At 52.0% G+C, this 17,225-nt stretch overlaps 1 protein-coding gene across 4 annotated transcripts in view; it reads left to right on the plus strand.

Moving 5' to 3' along the window:
* Positions 1–559: 559 nt before the first annotated feature.
* The window catches only part of LOC123743352 (epithelial membrane protein 2), a 32,941-nt gene continuing 16,275 nt past the window's right edge, over positions 560–17,225 (plus strand). Inside the window, exons 1-2 of one of the 4 annotated variants that reach the window (XM_082976228.1) lie at positions 579–716; positions 2,127–2,207. The gene's annotated coding sequence lies outside the window, so the exon portion shown is untranslated. Of the gene's footprint in view, positions 717–1,037; positions 1,062–2,116; positions 2,208–17,225 lie in introns of those variants that run through there. The other 3 variants (XR_014392535.1, XM_082976230.1, XM_082976229.1) reach the window with 3 other exon arrangements.

Consider the following 17,225-nt stretch of genomic DNA (forward strand, 5'->3'; position numbering starts at 1 on the left):
GCCTCCACATTGACTCTGTACCGTAATACCCTGTATATAGCCTCCACATTGACTCTGTACCGGTACCCCCTGTATATAGACTCCACATTGACTCTGTACCGTAATACCCTGTATATAGCCTCCACATTGACTCTGTACCGTAATACCCTGTATATAGCCTCCACATTGACTCTGTACCGGTACCCCCTGTATATAGCCTTGTTTGTTATTTTACTGCTGCTGTTTAATTGTTTGTTACTTTTATTTTTCTTAACTTCTTGAAACATTGTTGGTTAAGGGCTCGTACATAAGCATTTCACTATAAGGTCTACACCTGTTGTATTCCACGCATGTGACGAATAAAAATTTGATTTGATGATCTTTTTTTTGTCATGATTTTGTTTGGGTCTAATTGTGTTGCTGACCTGTGGCTCTGTTGGAGTCTGTTTGTGTTAGTGAACAGAGCCCCAGGACCAGGATATAATGTCTATGTCTCTCTCTTTCTCCGTGCTCCTCCCGACAACACAGGACAGGATTACAGACCACACCCAACCAATAGAGTCAGGCGCGTACATGACACAGTAGCCGGGGTCGCGCACCGCTACTTCTTTTACTACTACGACCGAGCCAACCTACGGTCACGTTTTTCTACTACATCACTCTTCTCTCTCTCTCCTTCCTCCTCTCTCTCTCTAGCGCGACGTCTGAGCTCTGTAGTCCGTTCTAAAGTTGGTTTGGTGAGTAGCTCGCTACTTCATTTATTTACAGGTTACAACTCTTCATAATAAATGATGTTCCTTTTGTTAAAAAAAATACAAAATCATATAACTGTCTTGAACTTTTCCTGTTTGAGTGAAAAAATGATTGATTAGGCTATTTTTATGGCGTGGTAGGTTTGAAGTAATGTGTACTGGATGGTGTGGCAGGAGAGAGTGTAACTTTTATTTCTGAAGTTAGTAACTTAATTTCCACTGAGTAGAAACTTTTGGTTCCTGCCAATGAAAGGGGCGTAGTCTGTCTAGGAGTTTGTCTCCCTGCGCACGGAATGGATGTGTTTCCTTCATGTTCAATAATCCTATCGGGTTGGTGGATTTATATTGTATTTGTGTGCCTAGTCAACAACTGTCTGTCTGTCTCTATGTGTGTGTTTGAGGAGACAGTTTCCTACAGCAGGAAAATAATCCTGCGGTAACATGAAATGTAGATTATAATTCATGGAATTTTTTTTGTAGTGGTTGATAAAACATTTTCATAAGGAAAAATCAAGTCTGGCAATTTTTAAAGTAGAAATTACAAACTTCATAAGCCTTTTTTTAATAAAAAAATAAATAAATTTAAACCTCAAATACACGACAAGTTTTAAAATGTCCTGCATTGCAGGAAAGTTCTCCTACAACAGGGTGCTCTAACTCAGTAGTTCACAAACTGTTCATAACCCCCATTTTTTTGTTGGTGGAGATAATTTTGCCGTTTCCCCGCTACAGTCTGAGGAACCACTGATAACGCAGTCAGCAGCCCTCTCTGCTGAGCTTTAATTAGTGATGTGTATGAAGCCTGGTTATCTGACAGGTGGCGCTGTATTGAAGCCACTGAGCCTCCATCTTGGCTCTCCCTCCACGATCGTAAATAATATTCAGGAATCTATATAAATGTATTTAATAATGTTTACGTTCGTTTCTGACACGTTTATTATATTAATGCGTATTTTATTTATTTATATGTGTATGTTTGAGCCAAGCATAAAAATGAGAAATATATAAACATTTTCCTTAAAGTATTTTTTTTTTAGAGAGAGTACTAATGTTTCTGTCCCCACTATAACACTTTTTTTGTTTTTTTTAAATACATTTCATTTTGTCCTTTGAACGTTTTTATTGAAATACTATAGAATTCCATTCAATCCTATGGAGGACTGAACCTACTAGGGAGTTCCAATATGGCCGACAAAGGGGAGTTCCAATATGGCCGACATGTGGCTTCAAAGCTTCTCAATGGCCAATACATAGCATCATCAATCCAGAGTTTTATATACACCATTGGGTTTAATCTGATGATTTATAACCCTAGTGGGAGGAACGCTCAGAGACGGTGGCGGCCAAGACTTTCTCCGTTGACGGATAACCCTTCCCCTGCTTTCCGCTTCCTAGTGGCGCCCCCGTGTGGTCAAAGAGTCGTACTGGAATGTCTGAACTAAAGGAACTTCAGGAATGAGCGTCATTCAAAGAAATGTACGTTTGCGCCCCATGGGAATTTACTGTATATAACAACAAAACACATTTTAAATGTTGCCTTACTGTTTCTGTTAGACTTAAGTAAAAGAACGCATTTTAATTCATTAACAGAGCAATGAAAACGGAGACAGAACGTTTTTAGAGCGGTTTAGTCTGCACGGTTTAGAAGACACACTGCCAGACAGGCCCATCTGTCGCGCACGAATCATTTCAGCTCCATGCATTCCATTGACTAAGAAATTGGCCGTCTGTCTATGTCCTCGGGGGGGGGGAATGCCTTGAAAACCTGGAATCCCATGAGTCTGGATCAGAACGTTCCATCCCAGTCGTTTTTTTTGTTTGAACCCTATCCAAAACCTTAACGGTTAACTTAACCATTTTTAACCCTTAACATTTTTAACCCTTAACTTAGAAATTTTGACGTTTGGAGAAACGTGGATAAACGACAGAATCTGAAGTTCAAATTGGTAAAAACTGTGAGATCTTGTTGGGATTCTATTTTATATATCTGTAACGTTCTAAATGTTCTAATCATTCTAAATCCCTTTGTCTGGGTGAAGATGACATCATATGTTGTTACTGTTGTAAGTCCCCAGACAGAGATAGAGTAGAATTGTGTTTACTCTCCCTATCGTAAGCTGTAGTTGTGAAACTTGAGTGAATGATTGGATGGATGGATGGATGGATGGGTGGATGTAGCATTTCGCTACACTCACATTAACATCTGCAAACCATGTGTATGTGACTAATAACATCATTGATTTGATGAATGGACCTCATGTAGCAACACTAGGTCAGGGAAATGGCTGCACTGTGTGTGTGTGTGTGTGTGTGTGTGTGAGAGAGAGAGAATTTTATTGATGTTTTTCACATTTTACAATCATAAATAATTCCCATAAATACAAATCAACTTTCACATGAATACATGTGAGTTTATAACGACATTACATGATTGACAGGTTAAATAGTGTCCTTGATTCCATGTTATTTCTTCTTTTAAGTTTTGATTTGTGTGTATATATATATATATATATATATATATATATATATATATATATATATATATATATATATAGTTTGAACAAAAAAGTTGTTTTATAGTCTTATATACATCTTCTTCCACATTTTACTGTTGATATTGTCCACAATTTTCCATGGTTCCTTTTTCCCTGCTGTGGAACATAACAATTTCCTCTCTGTCTGTCTGTCTGTCTCTCTCTCTCTGTCTCTGTCTCTCTCTGCTATCTCAGGCTTGTCCCAAGCTGTTCAGAATGTTAGATAGCAGTTGGTGCTGTGTGTGCATGTATGTGTCACAGGTGGGATCTGAACCCTGAACTCTTGATTGGGAAACTGTTGGTGAAGAGTATCCCACCATTAGGTGAAGAGTATCCCACTATTAGGTGAAGAGTATCCCACTATTAGGTGAAGAGTATCCCACTATTAGGTGAAGAGTATCCCCACCATTAGGTGAAGGGTATCCCACCATTAGGTGAAGAGTATCCCCACCATTAGGTGAAGGGTATCCCACTATTAGGTGAGGAGTATCCCCACCATTAGGCGAAGGAGTATCCCCACCATTAGGTGAAGGAGTATCCCACTATTAGGTGAAGGGTATCCCACCATTAGGTGAAGAGTATCCCACCATTAGGTGAAGAGTATCCCCACCATTAGGTGAAGAGTATCCCCACCATTAGGTGAAGGGTATCCCACCATTAGGTGAAGGAGTATCCCCACCATTAGGTGAAGAGTATCCCACTATTAGGTGAAGAGTATCCCACCATTAGGTGAAGAGTATCCCCACCATTAGGTGAAGGAGTATCCCCACCATTAGGTGAAGGGTATCCCACCATTAGGTGAAGAGTATCCCCACCATTAGGTGAAGGGTATCCCACTATTAGGTGAGGAGTATCCCCACCATTAGGCGAAGGAGTATCCCCACCATTAGGTGAAGGAGTATCCCACTATTAGGTGAAGGGTATCCCACCATTAGGTGAAGAGTATCCCACCATTAGGTGAAGAGTATCCCCACCATTAGGTGAAGAGTATCCCACTATTAGGTGAAGAGTATCCCACCATTAGGTGAAGAGTATCCCCACCATTAGGTGAAGGGTATCCCACTATTAGGTGAAGAGTATCCCACCATTAGGTGAAGAGTATCCCCACCATTAGGTGAAGAGTATCCCACCATTAGGTGAAGAGTATCCCACCATTAGGTGAAGAGTATCCCCACCATTAGGTGAAGGGTATCCCACTATTAGGTGAAGAGTATCCCACCATTAGGTGAAGAGTATCCCCACCATTAGGTGAAGAGTATCCCACCATTAGGTGAAGAGTATCCCACCATTAGGTGAAGAGTATCCCCACCATTAGGTGAAGGGTATCCCACCATTAGGTGAGGAGTATCCCCACCATTAGGTGAAGGAGTATCCCCACCATTAGGTGAAGGGTATCCCACTATTAGGTGAAGGGTATCCCACCATTAGGTGAAGGGTATCCCACCATTAGGTGAAGGGTATCCCACTATTAGGTGAAGGGTATCCCACCATTAGGTGAAGGGTATCCCACCATTAGGCGAAGGAGTATCCCCACCATTAGGCGAAGGAGTATCCCCACCATTAGGCGAAGGAGTATCCCCACCATTAGGCGAAGGAGTATCCCCACCATTAGGCGAAGGAGTATCCCCACCATTAGGCGAAGGAGTATCCCCACCATTAGGCGAAGGAGTATCCCCACCATTAGGCGAAGGAGTATCCCCACCATTAGGCGAAGGAGTATCCCCACCATTAGGCGAAGGAGTATCCCCACCATTAGGCGAAGGAGTATCCCCACCATTAGGCGAAGGAGTATCCCCACCATTAGGCGAAGGAGTATCCCCACCATTAGGCGAAGGAGTATCCCCACCATTAGGCGAAGGAGTATCCCCACCATTAGGCGAAGGAGTATCCCCACCATTAGGCGAAGGGTATCCCCACCATTAGGCGAAGGAGTATCCCCACCATTAGGTGAAGGAGTATCCCCACCATTAGGTGAAGGAGTATCCCACCATTAGGTGAAGGAGTATCCCCACCATTAGGTGAAGGGTATCCCCACCATTAGGTGAAGGGTATCCCCACCATTAGGCGAAGGGGATTTTAAGAGCGTGAGTCAGCCTCACATCTACTATACATGCCCAATTTTGCTCCAGCCCTGCTCTAATACACCTGATTTTGGCAAATACCTGAGAAGCAGCTGATTACTAAACCAGGTGTTTTAGAGCAGGGCTGGAACAAAACCCTGTTAGAGGGTAGCTCTCCAAGAGGGGGGGTTGCCTACTCCTGAGGTCTACCTATCTCAGTTAGTACTGCTTCTCTCCCGTCTCCTCTCATTTCCTCATTTCCTTCCTCTCATTTCCTCATCTCCTTCCTCTCGTTTCTTCTCACCTCATTTCCTCTCACCTCATTTCCTCTCACCTCATTTCCTCTCACCTCATTTCCTCTCACCTCATTTCCTCTCACCTCATTTCCTCTCACCTCATTTCCTCTCACCTCATTTCCTCTCACCTCATTTCCTCTCACCTCCTTCCCTCTCCTCATCTCCTTCCTCTCTCCTCTCTTCTTCCTCTCATCTCTTCTCTCCATCAGTTCCGTGTGTTTTTTGCCATTTGGTGAAAGAACGTCAACGACACTCATCTGTCGTCCATGAGCCAGTCTGGCAGAGCATTTAGCGGTCGCTCCTCTTTTACTGTGTGTGTGTGTGTGTGTGTGTGTGTGTGTGTGTGTGTGTGTGTGTGTGTGTGTGTGTGTGTGTGTGTGTGTGTGTGTGTGTCCCAGTTGATATTGAATGAACTAAAGATGTGTTGGACTCACAGGAAACCTGTTACTACTGCAGAGAGACACACACACACACACACACACACAGCACATTGGCAGCAGTAGCAGCATATGGCTATAACATATTCCAGTGCTATAAAACATGAAGCTGGATACTAGTGACAGGAGTCAGAATAATTTCCACAAGCTCTGATACTGTACTGCAGACAGAGACCTGATGAAGAGGAGGAGGAGGAACACTGTACTGCAGACAGAGACCTGATGAAGAGGAGGAGGAGGAACACTGTACTGCAGACAGAGACCTGATGAAGAGGAGGAGGAGGAACACTGTACTGCAGACAGAGACCTGATGAAGAGGAGGAGGAGGAACACTGTACTGCAGACAGAGACCTGATGAAGAGGAGGAGGAGGAGGAACACTGTACTGCAGACAGAGACCTGATGAAGAGGAGGAGGAGGAACACTGTACTGCAGACAGAGACCTGATGAAGAGGAGGAGGAGGAACACTGTACTGCAGACAGAGACCTGATGAAGAGGAGGAGGAACACTGTTCTGCAGACAGAGACCTGATGAAGAGGAGGAGGAACACTGTACTGCAGACAGAGACCTGATGAAGAGGAGGAGGAGGAACACTGTACTGCAGACAGAGACCTGATGAAGAGGAGGAACACTGTTCTGCAGACAGAGACCTGATGAAGAGGAGGAGGAACACTGTTCTGCAGACAGAGACCTGATGAGGAGGAGGAAGAGGAACACTGTACTGCAGACAGAGACCTGATGAAGAGGAGGAGGAACACTGTTCTGCAGACAGAGACCTGATGAAGAGGAGGAGGAGGAACACTGTACTGCAGACAGAGACCTGATGAAGAGGAGGAGGAAGAGGAACACTGTGCTTCACACAGAGACCTGACCAAGCTGAGGAGGAGGAAGATGAGGAGGCTGTTTCATGGTTCATTAGATATGTAGTTGAATCAGGTGTTGTAGTGCAGGGCTGCTTTGGGGATAACGGAGTACCGGGGTCAGAACCCACGGTTCTGTTCTGTACCGGGGTCAGAACGCACAGTTCTAGAGCCTCCTGAGTGGTGCAGCGGTCTAAGCTACTGCATCACAGTGCTAGAGGCGGCACTACAGACCCTGGTTCGATTCCAGGCTGTATCACAGCGGTCTAAGGCACTGCATCACAGTGCTAGGAGGCGTCACTACAGACCCTGGTTCGATCCCAAGCTGTATCACAGTGCTAGGAGGCGTCACTACAGACCCTGGTTTGATCCCAGCTATTACTCAATAGCAAGGCTATGCTCACTGAGTCTGTACATAGTCAAAGCTTTCCTTAAGTTTGGGTCAGTCACAGTGGTCAGGTATTCTGCCACAGTGTTCTCTCCGTTTAGGTACAAATAACATTCTAGTTTGCTCTGCTTTTTGTTAATTCTTTCCAATGTGTCAAGTAATTATCTTTTAGTTTTCTCATGATTTGTTTGGGTCTGTTTGTGTTGCTGTCCTGGGGCTCTGTGGGGTCTGTTTGTGTTGCTGTCCTGGGGCTCTGTGGGGTCTGTTTGTGTTGCTGTACTGGGGCTCTGTGGGGTGTGTTTGTGTTGCTGTCCTGGGGCTCTGTGGGGTCTGTTTGTGTTGCTGTCCTGGGGCTCTGTGGGGTGTGTTTGTGTTGCTGTCCTGGGGCTCTGTGGGGTGTGTTTGTGTTGCTGTCCTGGGGCTCTGTGGGGTGTGTTTGTGAACAGAGCCCCAGGACCAGCTTGCTTAGGGGACTCTTCTCCAGGTTCATCTCTCTGTAGGTGATGGCTTTGTTATGGAAGGTTTGGGAATCGCTTCCTTTTAGGTGGTTGTAGAATTTAACAGCTCTTTTCTGGATTTTGATAATTAGCGGGTATCGGCCTAATTCTGCTCTGCATGCATTATTTTGTGTTATACATGGAGGATGTTTTTCCATATTGGTGTTTGTCCCATTTTGTGAATTCTTGGTTGGTGAGCGGACCCCAGACCTCACAACCATAGAAAGCAATGGGTTCTATAATTGATTCAAGTATTTTTAGCCAGATCCTAATTGGTATGTTGAATTTTATGTTCCTTTTGATGGCATAGAAGGCCCTTCTTGCTTTGTCTCTCAGATCCTTCACAGCTTTGTGGAAGTTACCCTGTGGTGTTGATGTTTAGGCCGAGGTATGTATAGTTTGTTGTGAGGGAGTTACCCTGTAGTGCTGATGTTTAGGCCGAGGTATGTATAGTTTGTTGTGAGGGAGTTACCCTGTAGTGCTGATGTTTAGGCCGAGGTATGTATAGTTTGTTGTGAGGGAGTTACCCTGTGTCGCTGATGTTTAGGCCGAGGTATGTATAGTTTGTTGTGAGGGAGTTACCCTGTAGTGCTGATGTTTAGGCCGAGGTATGTATAGTTTGTTGTGAGGGAGGAGTTACCTGTAGTGCTGATGTTTAGGCCGAGGTATGTATAGTTTGTTGTGAGGGAGTTACCCTGTAGTGCTGATGTTTAGGCCGAGGTATGTATAGTTTGTTGTGAGGGAGTTACCCTGTAGTGCTGATGTTTAGGCCGAGGTATGTATAGTTTGTTGTGTGGGAGTTACCCTGTGTCGCTGATGTTTAGGCCGAGGTATGTATAGTTTGTTGTGTGGGAGTTACCCTGTGTCGCTGATGTTTAGGCCGAGGTATGTATAGTTTGTTGTGAGGGAGTTACCCTGTGTCGCTGATGTTTAGGCCGAGGTATGTATAGTTTGTTGTGAGGGAGTTACCTGTAGTGCTGATGTTTAGGCCGAGGTATGTATAGTTTGTTGTGTGGAAGTTACCTGTGTCGCTGATGTTTAGGCCGAGGTATGTATAGTTTGTTGTGAGGGAGTTACCCTGTGTCGCTGATGTTTAGGCCGAGGTATGTATAGTTTGTTGTGAGGGAGTTACCCTGTAGTGCTGATGTTTAGGCCGAGGTATGTATAGTTTGTTGTGAGGGAGTTACCCTGTGTCGCTGATGTTTAGGCCGAGGTATGTATAGTTTGTTGTGAGGGAGTTACCCTGTGTCGCTGATGTTTAGGCCGAGGTATGTATAGTTTGTTGTGAGGGAGTTACCCTGTGTCGCTGATGTTTAGGCCGAGGTATGTATAGTTTGTTGTGAGGGAGGAGTTACCTGTAGTGCTGATGTTTAGGCCGAGGTATGTATAGTTTGTTGTGAGGGAGGAGTTACCTGTAGTGCTGATGTTTAGGCCGAGGTATGTATAGTTTGTTGTGAGGGAGGAGTTACCTGTAGTGCTGATGTTTAGGCCGAGGTATGTATAGTTTGTTGTGAGGGAGGAGTTACCTGTAGTGCTGATGTTTAGGCCGAGGTATGTATAGTTTGTTGTGAGGGAGGAGTTACCCTGTAGTCGCTGATGTTTAGGCCGAGGTATGTATAGTTTGTTGTGAGGGAGGAGTTACCTGTAGTGCTGATGTTTAGGCCGAGGTATGTATAGTTTGTTGTGAGGGAGGAGTTACCTGTAGTGCTGATGTTTAGGCCGAGGTATGTATAGTTTGTTGTGAGGGAGGAGTTACCTGTAGTGCTGATGTTTAGGCCGAGGTATGTATAGTTTGTTGTGAGGGAGGAGTTACCTGTAGTGCTGATGTTTAGGCCGAGGTATGTATAGTTTGTTGTGAGGGAGGAGTTACCCTGTAGTGCTGATGTTTAGGCCGAGGTATGTATAGTTTGTTGTGAGGGAGGAGTTACCTGTAGTGCTGATGTTTAGGCCGAGGTATGTATAGTTTGTTGTGAGGGAGGAGTTACCTGTAGTGCTGATGTTTAGGCCGAGGTATGTATAGTTTGTTGTGAGGGAGGAGTTACCTGTAGTGCTGATGTTTAGGCCGAGGTATGTATAGTTTGTTGTGAGGGAGGAGTTACCCTGTAGTGCTGATGTTTAGGCCGAGGTATGTATAGTTTGTTGTGAGGGAGGAGTTACCCTGTAGTGCTGATGTTTAGGCCGAGGTATGTATAGTTTGTTGTGAGGGAGGAGTTACCTGTAGTGCTGATGTTTAGGCCGAGGTATGTATAGTTTGTTGTGAGGGAGTTACCCTGTAGTGCTGATGTTTAGGCCGAGGTATGTATAGTTTGTTGTGAGGGAGTTACCCTGTAGTGCTGATGTTTAGGCCGAGGTATGTATAGTTTGTTGTGAGGGAGTTACCCTGTAGTGCTGATGTTTAGGCCGAGGTATGTATAGTTTGTTGTGAGGGAGGAGTTACCTGTAGTGCTGATGTTTAGGCCGAGGTATGTATAGTTTGTTGTGAGGGAGGAGTTACCTGTAGTGCTGATGTTTAGGCCGAGGTATGTATAGTTTGTTGTGAGGGAGGAGTTACCTGTAGTGCTGATGTTTAGGCCGAGGTATGTATAGTTTGTTGTGAGGGAGGAGTTACCTGTAGTGCTGATGTTTAGGCTGAGGTATGTATAGTTTGTTGTGAGGGAGGAGTTACCTGTAGTGTTGATGTTTAGGCCGAGGTATGTATAGTTTGTTGTGAGGAAGTTACCCTGTAGAGCTGATGTTTAGGCCGAGGTATGTATAGTTTGTTGTGTGCTCCAAGGCAACGGTGTCTAGATGGAATTTGTATTTGTGGTCCTGGCGACTGGACCTTTATTGGGGAACACCATTATTTTTGTCGTACTGAGATTTACTGTCGGGGCCCCAGGTCTGTCGGGGCCCCAGGTCTGTCGGGGCCCCAGGTCTGTCGGGGCCCCAGGTCTGACAGAATCTATACAGAAGATCTAGGTGCTGCTGTAGGCCCTCCTTGGTTGGTGACAGAAGCACCAGATCATCAGTAAACAGTAGACATTTGACTCCAGATTCTAGTAGGGTGAGGCCGGGTGCTGCGGACTGTTCTCGTGCCTTCGCCAATTTGTTGATACACGTGGTAGTCATTTCTCAGACCTGCCGCTTGTCACCCCAGGAATGTACACACACACACACACACACACACACACACACACACACACACACACACACACACACACACACACACACACACCTCTAAGGACGGTTGAAACAAAATAAAGGAAACTAAATCAAATGACCCATGAAGGAATACAACTTTTTACTGCTAAACACGGGTCATGTTGTTTTAGGGAGGTGGTGAAGGGGGAGACCTAGGGAGGTGGTGAAGGGGGAGACCTAGGGAGGTGGTGAAGGGGGAGACCTAGGGAGGTGGTGAAGGGGGAGACCTAGGGAGGTGGTGAAGGGGGAGACCTAGGGAGGTGGTGAAGGGGGAGACCTAGGGAGGTGGTGAAGGGGGAGACCTAGGGAGAGACCTAGGGAGGTGGTGAAGGGGGAGACCTAGGGAGGTGGTGAAGGGGGAGACCTAGGGAGGTGGTGAAGGGGGAGACCTAGGGAGGTGTTGAAGGGGGAGACCTAGGGAGGTGTTGAAGGGGGATGACCTAGGGAGGAGGTGGAGGGGGAGACCTAGGGAGGGGGTGAAGGGGGAGACCTAGGGAGGGGTTGAAGGGGGAGACCTAGGGAGGGGGTGAAGGGGGTGAAGACCTAGGGAGGTGGTGAAGGTGGGGAAGACCTAGGAAGGTGGGGAAGACCTAGGGAGGGGGTGAAGGGGGAGACCTAGGGAGGGGGTGAAGGGGGAGACCTAGGGAGGGGGTGAAGCCCTAGGGAGGGGGTGAAGCCCTAGGGAGGTGGTGAAGGGGGAGACCTAGGGAGGTGGAAAAGGGGGGAGACCTAGGGAGGTGGAAAAGGGGGGAGACCTAGGGAGGGGGTGAAGGGGGGAGACCTAGGGAGGGGGTGAAGGGGGGAGACCTAGGGAGGGGGTGAAGTGGGTGAAGGGGGAGACCTAGGGAGGGGGTGAAGGGGGAGACCTAGGGAGGGGGTGAAGGGGGAGACCTAGGGAGGGGGTGAAGGGGGAGACCTAGGGAGGTGGAAAAGGGGGAGACCTAGGGAGGTGGAGAAGGGGGGAGACCTAGGGAGGGGGTGAAGGGGGGAGACCTAGGGAGGGGGTGAAGGGGGGAGACCTAGGGAGGGGGTGAAGGGGGGAGACCTAGGGAGGGGGTGAAGGGGGAGACCTAGGGAGGGGGTGAAGCCCTAGGGAGGGGGTGAAGCCCTAGGGAGGGGGTGAAGGGGGAGACCTAGGGAGGGGGTGAAGCCCTAGGGAGGTGGTGAAGGGGGAGACCTAGGGAGGTGGTGAAGGGGGAGACCTAGGGAGGTGGTGAAGGGGGAGACCTAGGGAGGGGGTGAAGGGGGAGACCTAGGGAGGGGGTGAAGGGGGAGACCTAGGGAGGGGGTGAAGGGGGAGACCTAGGGAGGTGGTGAAGGGGGAGACCTAGGGAGGGGGTGAAGGGGGGAGACCTAGGGAGGGGGTGTAGGGGGGAGACCTAGGGAGGGGGTGAAGGGGGAGACCTAGGGAGGGGGTGAAGGGGGAGACCTAGGGAGGGGGTGAAGGGAGAGACCTAGGGAGGGGGTGACGGGGGGTGACGGGGGAGACCTAGGGAAGGAGTGAAGACCTAGGGAGGGGGTGAAGGGGGAGACCTAGGGAGGGGGTGAAGGGGGAGACCTAGGGAGGGGTGAAGACCTAGGGAGGAGTGAAGGGGGTGAAGACCTAGGGAGGAGGTGGAACGGTGGAGACCTAGAGAGGAGGTGAAGGGGGAGACCTAGGGAGGTGGTGAAGGGGGAGACCTAGGGAGGTGTTGAAGGGGGAGACCTAGGGAGGTGTTGAAGGGGGAGACCTAGGGAGGTGTTGAAGGGGGAGACCTAGGGAGGTGTTGAAGGGGGATGACCTAGGGAGGAGGTGGAGGTGGAGACCTAGGGAGGAGGTGGAGGTGGAGACCTAGGGTGGAGGGGGAGACCTAGGGAGGAGGTGAAAGGGGTGGAGACCTAGGGAGGAGGTGAAGGGGAAGACCTAGGGAGGATGAAGGGGAGACCTAGGGAGGGGGTGAAGGGGGAGACCTAGGGAGGAGTGAAGGGGGTGAAGACCTAGGGAGGGGAGGTGGGGAAGACCTAGGGAGGGGGTGAAGGGGGAGACCTAGGGAGGGGGTGAAGGGGTAGACCTAGGGAGGGTGAAGGGGAGACCTAGGGAGGAGTGAAGGGGGTGAAGACCTAGGGAGGGGGTGAAGGGGGGAAGACCTAGGGAGGGTGAAGGGGGAGACCTAGGGAGGTGGTGAAGGGGGAAGACCTAGGGAGGGGGTGAAGGGGGGACCTAGGGAGGGGTGAGGGGGAGACCTAGGGAGGGGTGAGGGGGAGACCTAGGGAGGAGGTGAGGGGGAGACCTAGGGAGGGGTGAGGGGGAGACCTAGGGAGGGGTGAGGGGGAGACCTAGGGAGGAGGTGGAGGGGGAGACCTAGGAGGGGTGAAGGGGGAGACCTAGGAGGGGTGAAGGGGGGAGACCTAGGGAGGGGGTGAAGGGGGAGACCTAGGGAGGGGGTGAAGGGGGAGACCTAGGGAGGGGGTGAAGGGGGAGACCTAGGGAGGGGGTGAAGGGGGTGAAGACCTAGGGAGGAGTGAAGGGGGTGAAGACCTAGGGAGGTGGTGAAGGTGGAAGACCTAGGGAGGGGGTGAAGGGGGAGACCTAGGGAGGGGGTGAAGGGGGAGACCTAGGGAGGGGGTGAAGGGGGAGACCTAGGGAGGGGGTGAAGGGGGAGACCTAGGGAGGGGGTGAAGGGGGAGACCTAGGGAGGGGTGAGCAGGGGGTGAAGGGGGAGACCTAGGGAGGTGGTGAAGGGGGAGACCTAGGGAGGTGGTGAAGGGGGGAGACCTAGGGAGGTGGTGAAGGGGGAGACCTAGGGAGGTGGTGAAGGGGGAGACCTAGGGAGGTGGTGAAGGAAGAGACCTAGGGAGGTGGAAAAGGGGGAAGACCTAGGGAGGGGGTGAAGGGGGGAGACCTAGGGAGGGGGTGAAGGGGGGAGACCTAGGGAGGGGGTGAAGGGGGAGACCTAGGGAGGGGGTGAAGGGGGAGACCTAGGGAGGGGTGAAGACCTAGGGAGGAGTGTAGGGGGTGAAGACCTAGGGAGGAGTGTAGGGGGTGAAGACCTAGGGAGGAGTGAAGGGGGAGACCTAGGGAGGTGGTGAAGGAAGAGACCTAGGGAGGGGGTGAAGGGGGAGACCTAGGGAGGGGGTGAAGGGGGGAGACCTAGGGAGGGGGTGAAGGGGGAGACCTAGGGAGGGGGTGAAGGGGGAGACCTAGGGAGGGGGTGAAGCCCTAGGGAGGGGGTGAAGCCCTAGGGAGGGGGTGAAGGGGGAGACCTAGGGAGGGGGTGAAGCCCTAGGGAGGTGGTGAAGGGGGAGACCTAGGGAGGTGGTGAAGGGGGAGACCTAGGGAGGGGGTGAAGGGGGGAGACCTAGGGAGGGGGTGAAGGGGGGAGACCTAGGGAGGTGGTGAAGGGGGAGACCTAGGGAGGGGGTGAAGGGGGAGACCTAGGGAGGGGGTGAAGGGGGAGACCTAGGGAGGGGGTGAAGGGGGAGACCTAGGGAGGGGGTGAAGGGGGAGACCTAGGGAGGGGGTGAAGGGGGAGACCTAGGGAGGGGGTGAAGGGGGAGACCTAGGGAGGGGTGAAGACCTAGGGAGGAGTGAAGGGGGTGAAGACCTAGGGAGGAGTGAAGGGGGAGACCTAGGGAGGAGGTGAAGGGGGAGACCTAGGGAGGTGGTGAAGGGGGAGACCTAGGGAGGTGGTGAAGGGGGAGACCTAGGGAGGTGGTGAAGGGGGAGACCTAGGGAGGTGGTGAAGGGGGAGACCTAGGGAGGTGGTGAAGGGGGAGACCTAGGGAGGTGGTGAAGGGGGAGACCTAGGGAGGTGTTGAAGGGGGAGACCTAGGGAGGTGTTGAAGGGGGAGACCTAGGGAGGTGGTGAAGGGGGAGACCTAGGGAGGTGGTGAAGGGGGAGACCTAGGGAGGAGGTGAAGGTGGAGACCTAGGGAGGAGGTGAAGGGGGAGACCTAGGGAGGAGGTGAAGGGGGAGACCTAGAGAGGAGGTGAAGGGGGTGAAGACCTAGGGAGGAGGTGAAAGGGGTGGAGACCTAGGGAGGAGGTGAAGGGGGAGACCTAGGGAGGAGGTGAAAGGGGTGGAGACCTAGGGAGGGGTGAAGGGGAGACCTAGGGAGGAGTGAAGGGGGTGAAGACCTAGGGAGGAGGGTGAGGGGGGAAGACCTAGGGAGGGGGTGAAGGGGGAGACCTAGGGAGGGAGTGAAGGGGTAGAAGACCTAGGGAGGAGTGAAGGGGGTGAAGACCTAGGGAGGTGGTGAAGGTGGGTGAAGACCTAGGGAGGAGTGAAGGGGGTGAAGACCTAGGGAGGTGGTGAAGGGGGAAGACCTAGGGAGGGGGTGAAGGGGGAGACCTAGGGAGGGGGTGAAGGGGGAGACCTAGGGAGGTGGTGAAGGGGGAGACCTAGGGAGGTGGTGAAGGGGGAGACCTAGGGAGGTGGTGAAGGGGGAGACCTAGGGAGGTGGTGAAGGGGGAGACCTAGGGAGGTGGTGAAGGGGGGAGACCTAGGGAGGTGGTGAAGGGGGGAGACCTAGGGAGGGGGTGAAGGGGGGAGACCTAGGGAGGGGGTGAAGGGGGAGACCTAGGGAGGGGGTGAAGGGGGAGACCTAGGGAGGGGGTGAAGGGGGAGACCTAGGGAGGGGGTGAAGGGGGAGACCTAGGGAGGGGGTGACGGGGGAGACCTAGGGAAGGAGTGAAGACCTAGGGAGGGGGTGAAGGGGTAGACCTAGGGAGGGGGTGAAGGGGGAGACCTAGGGAGGTGGTGAAGGGGGAGACCTAGGGAGGGGTGAAGACCTAGGGAGGAGTGAAGGGGGTGAAGACCTAGGGAGGAGTGTAGGGGGTGAAGACCTAGGGAGGAGTGAAGGGGGAGACCTAGGGAGGAGTGAAGGGGGAGACCTAGGGAGGTGGTGAAGGTGGGGAAGACCTAGGGAGGGGGTGAAGCCCTAGGGAGGTGGTGAAGGGGGAGACCTAGGGAGGTGGTGAAGGGGGAGACCTAGGGAGGTGGTGAAGGGGGAGACCTAGGGAGGTGGTGAAGGAAGAGACCTAGGGAGGTGGAAAAGGGGGAAGACCTAGGGAGGTGGTGAAGGGGGAGACCTAGGGAGGTGGTGAAGGGGGAGACCTAGGGAGGGGGTGAAGGGGGGAGACCTAGGGAGGTGGTGAAGGGGGTGAAGGGGGAGACCTAGGGAGGGGGTGAAGGGGGAGACCTAGGGAGGGGGATAAGGGGGAGACCTAGGGAGGGGGTGACGGGGGAGACCTAGGGAAGGAGTGAAGACCTAGGGAGGGGGTGAAGGGGGAGACCTAGGGAGGGGGTGAAGGGGGAGACCTAGGGAGGGGGTGAAGGGGGAGACCTAGGGAGGGGGTGAAGGGGTGAAGACCTAGGGAGGAGGTGAGGGGGAGACCTAGGGAGGGGGTGAAGGGGGAGACCTAGGGAGGAGGTGAAGACCTAGGGAGGGGGTGAAGACCTAGGGAGGGGGTGAAGGGGGAGACCTAGGGAGGGGGTGAAGCCCTAGGGAGGTGGTGAAGACCTAGGGAGGTGGTGAAGGGGGAGACCTAGGGAGGTGGTGAAGGGGGAGACCTAGGGAGGTGGTGAAGGGGGAGACCTAGGGAGGTGGTGAAGGGGGAGACCTAGGGAGGTGGTGAAGGGGGGAGACCTAGGGAGGAGGTGAAGGGGGTGAAGACCTAGGGAGGAGGTGAAGGGGGGAGACCTAGGGAGGTGGTGAAGGGGGGAGACCTAGGGAGGGGGTGAAGGGGGAGACCTAGGGAGGGGGTGAAGGGGGGAGACCTAGGGAGGGGGTGAAGGGGGAGACCTAGGGAGGGGGTGAAGGGGGGAGACCTAGGGAGGGGGTGAAGGGGGAGACCTAGGGAGGGGGTGAAGGGGGAGACCTAGGGAGGGGGTGAAGGGGTGAGACCTAGGGAGGTGGTGAAGGTGGGGAAGACCTAGGGAGGGGGTGAAGGGGGAGACCTAGGGAGGGGGTGAAGGGGGAGACCTAGGGAGGGGGTGAAGGGGGAGACCTAGGGAGGGGGTGAAGGGGGAGACCTAGGGAGGGGGTGAAGGGGGAGACCTAGGGAGGGGGTGAAGGGGGAGACCTAGGGAGGGGGTGAAGGGGGAGACCTAGGGAGGTGGTGAAGGGGGTGAAGACCTAGGGAGGTAGTGAAGGGGGTGAAGACCTAGGGAGGTGGTGAAGGGGGAGACCTAGGGAGGGGGTGAAGGGGGAGACCTAGGGAGGGGGTGAAGGGGGAGACCTAGGGAGGGGGTGAAGGGGGG

This window comes from Salmo salar, chromosome 06, assembly GCF_965601325.2.
Source record: "Salmo salar chromosome 06, fSalSal1, whole genome shotgun sequence".
NCBI lineage: Eukaryota > Metazoa > Chordata > Actinopteri > Salmoniformes > Salmonidae > Salmo > Salmo salar.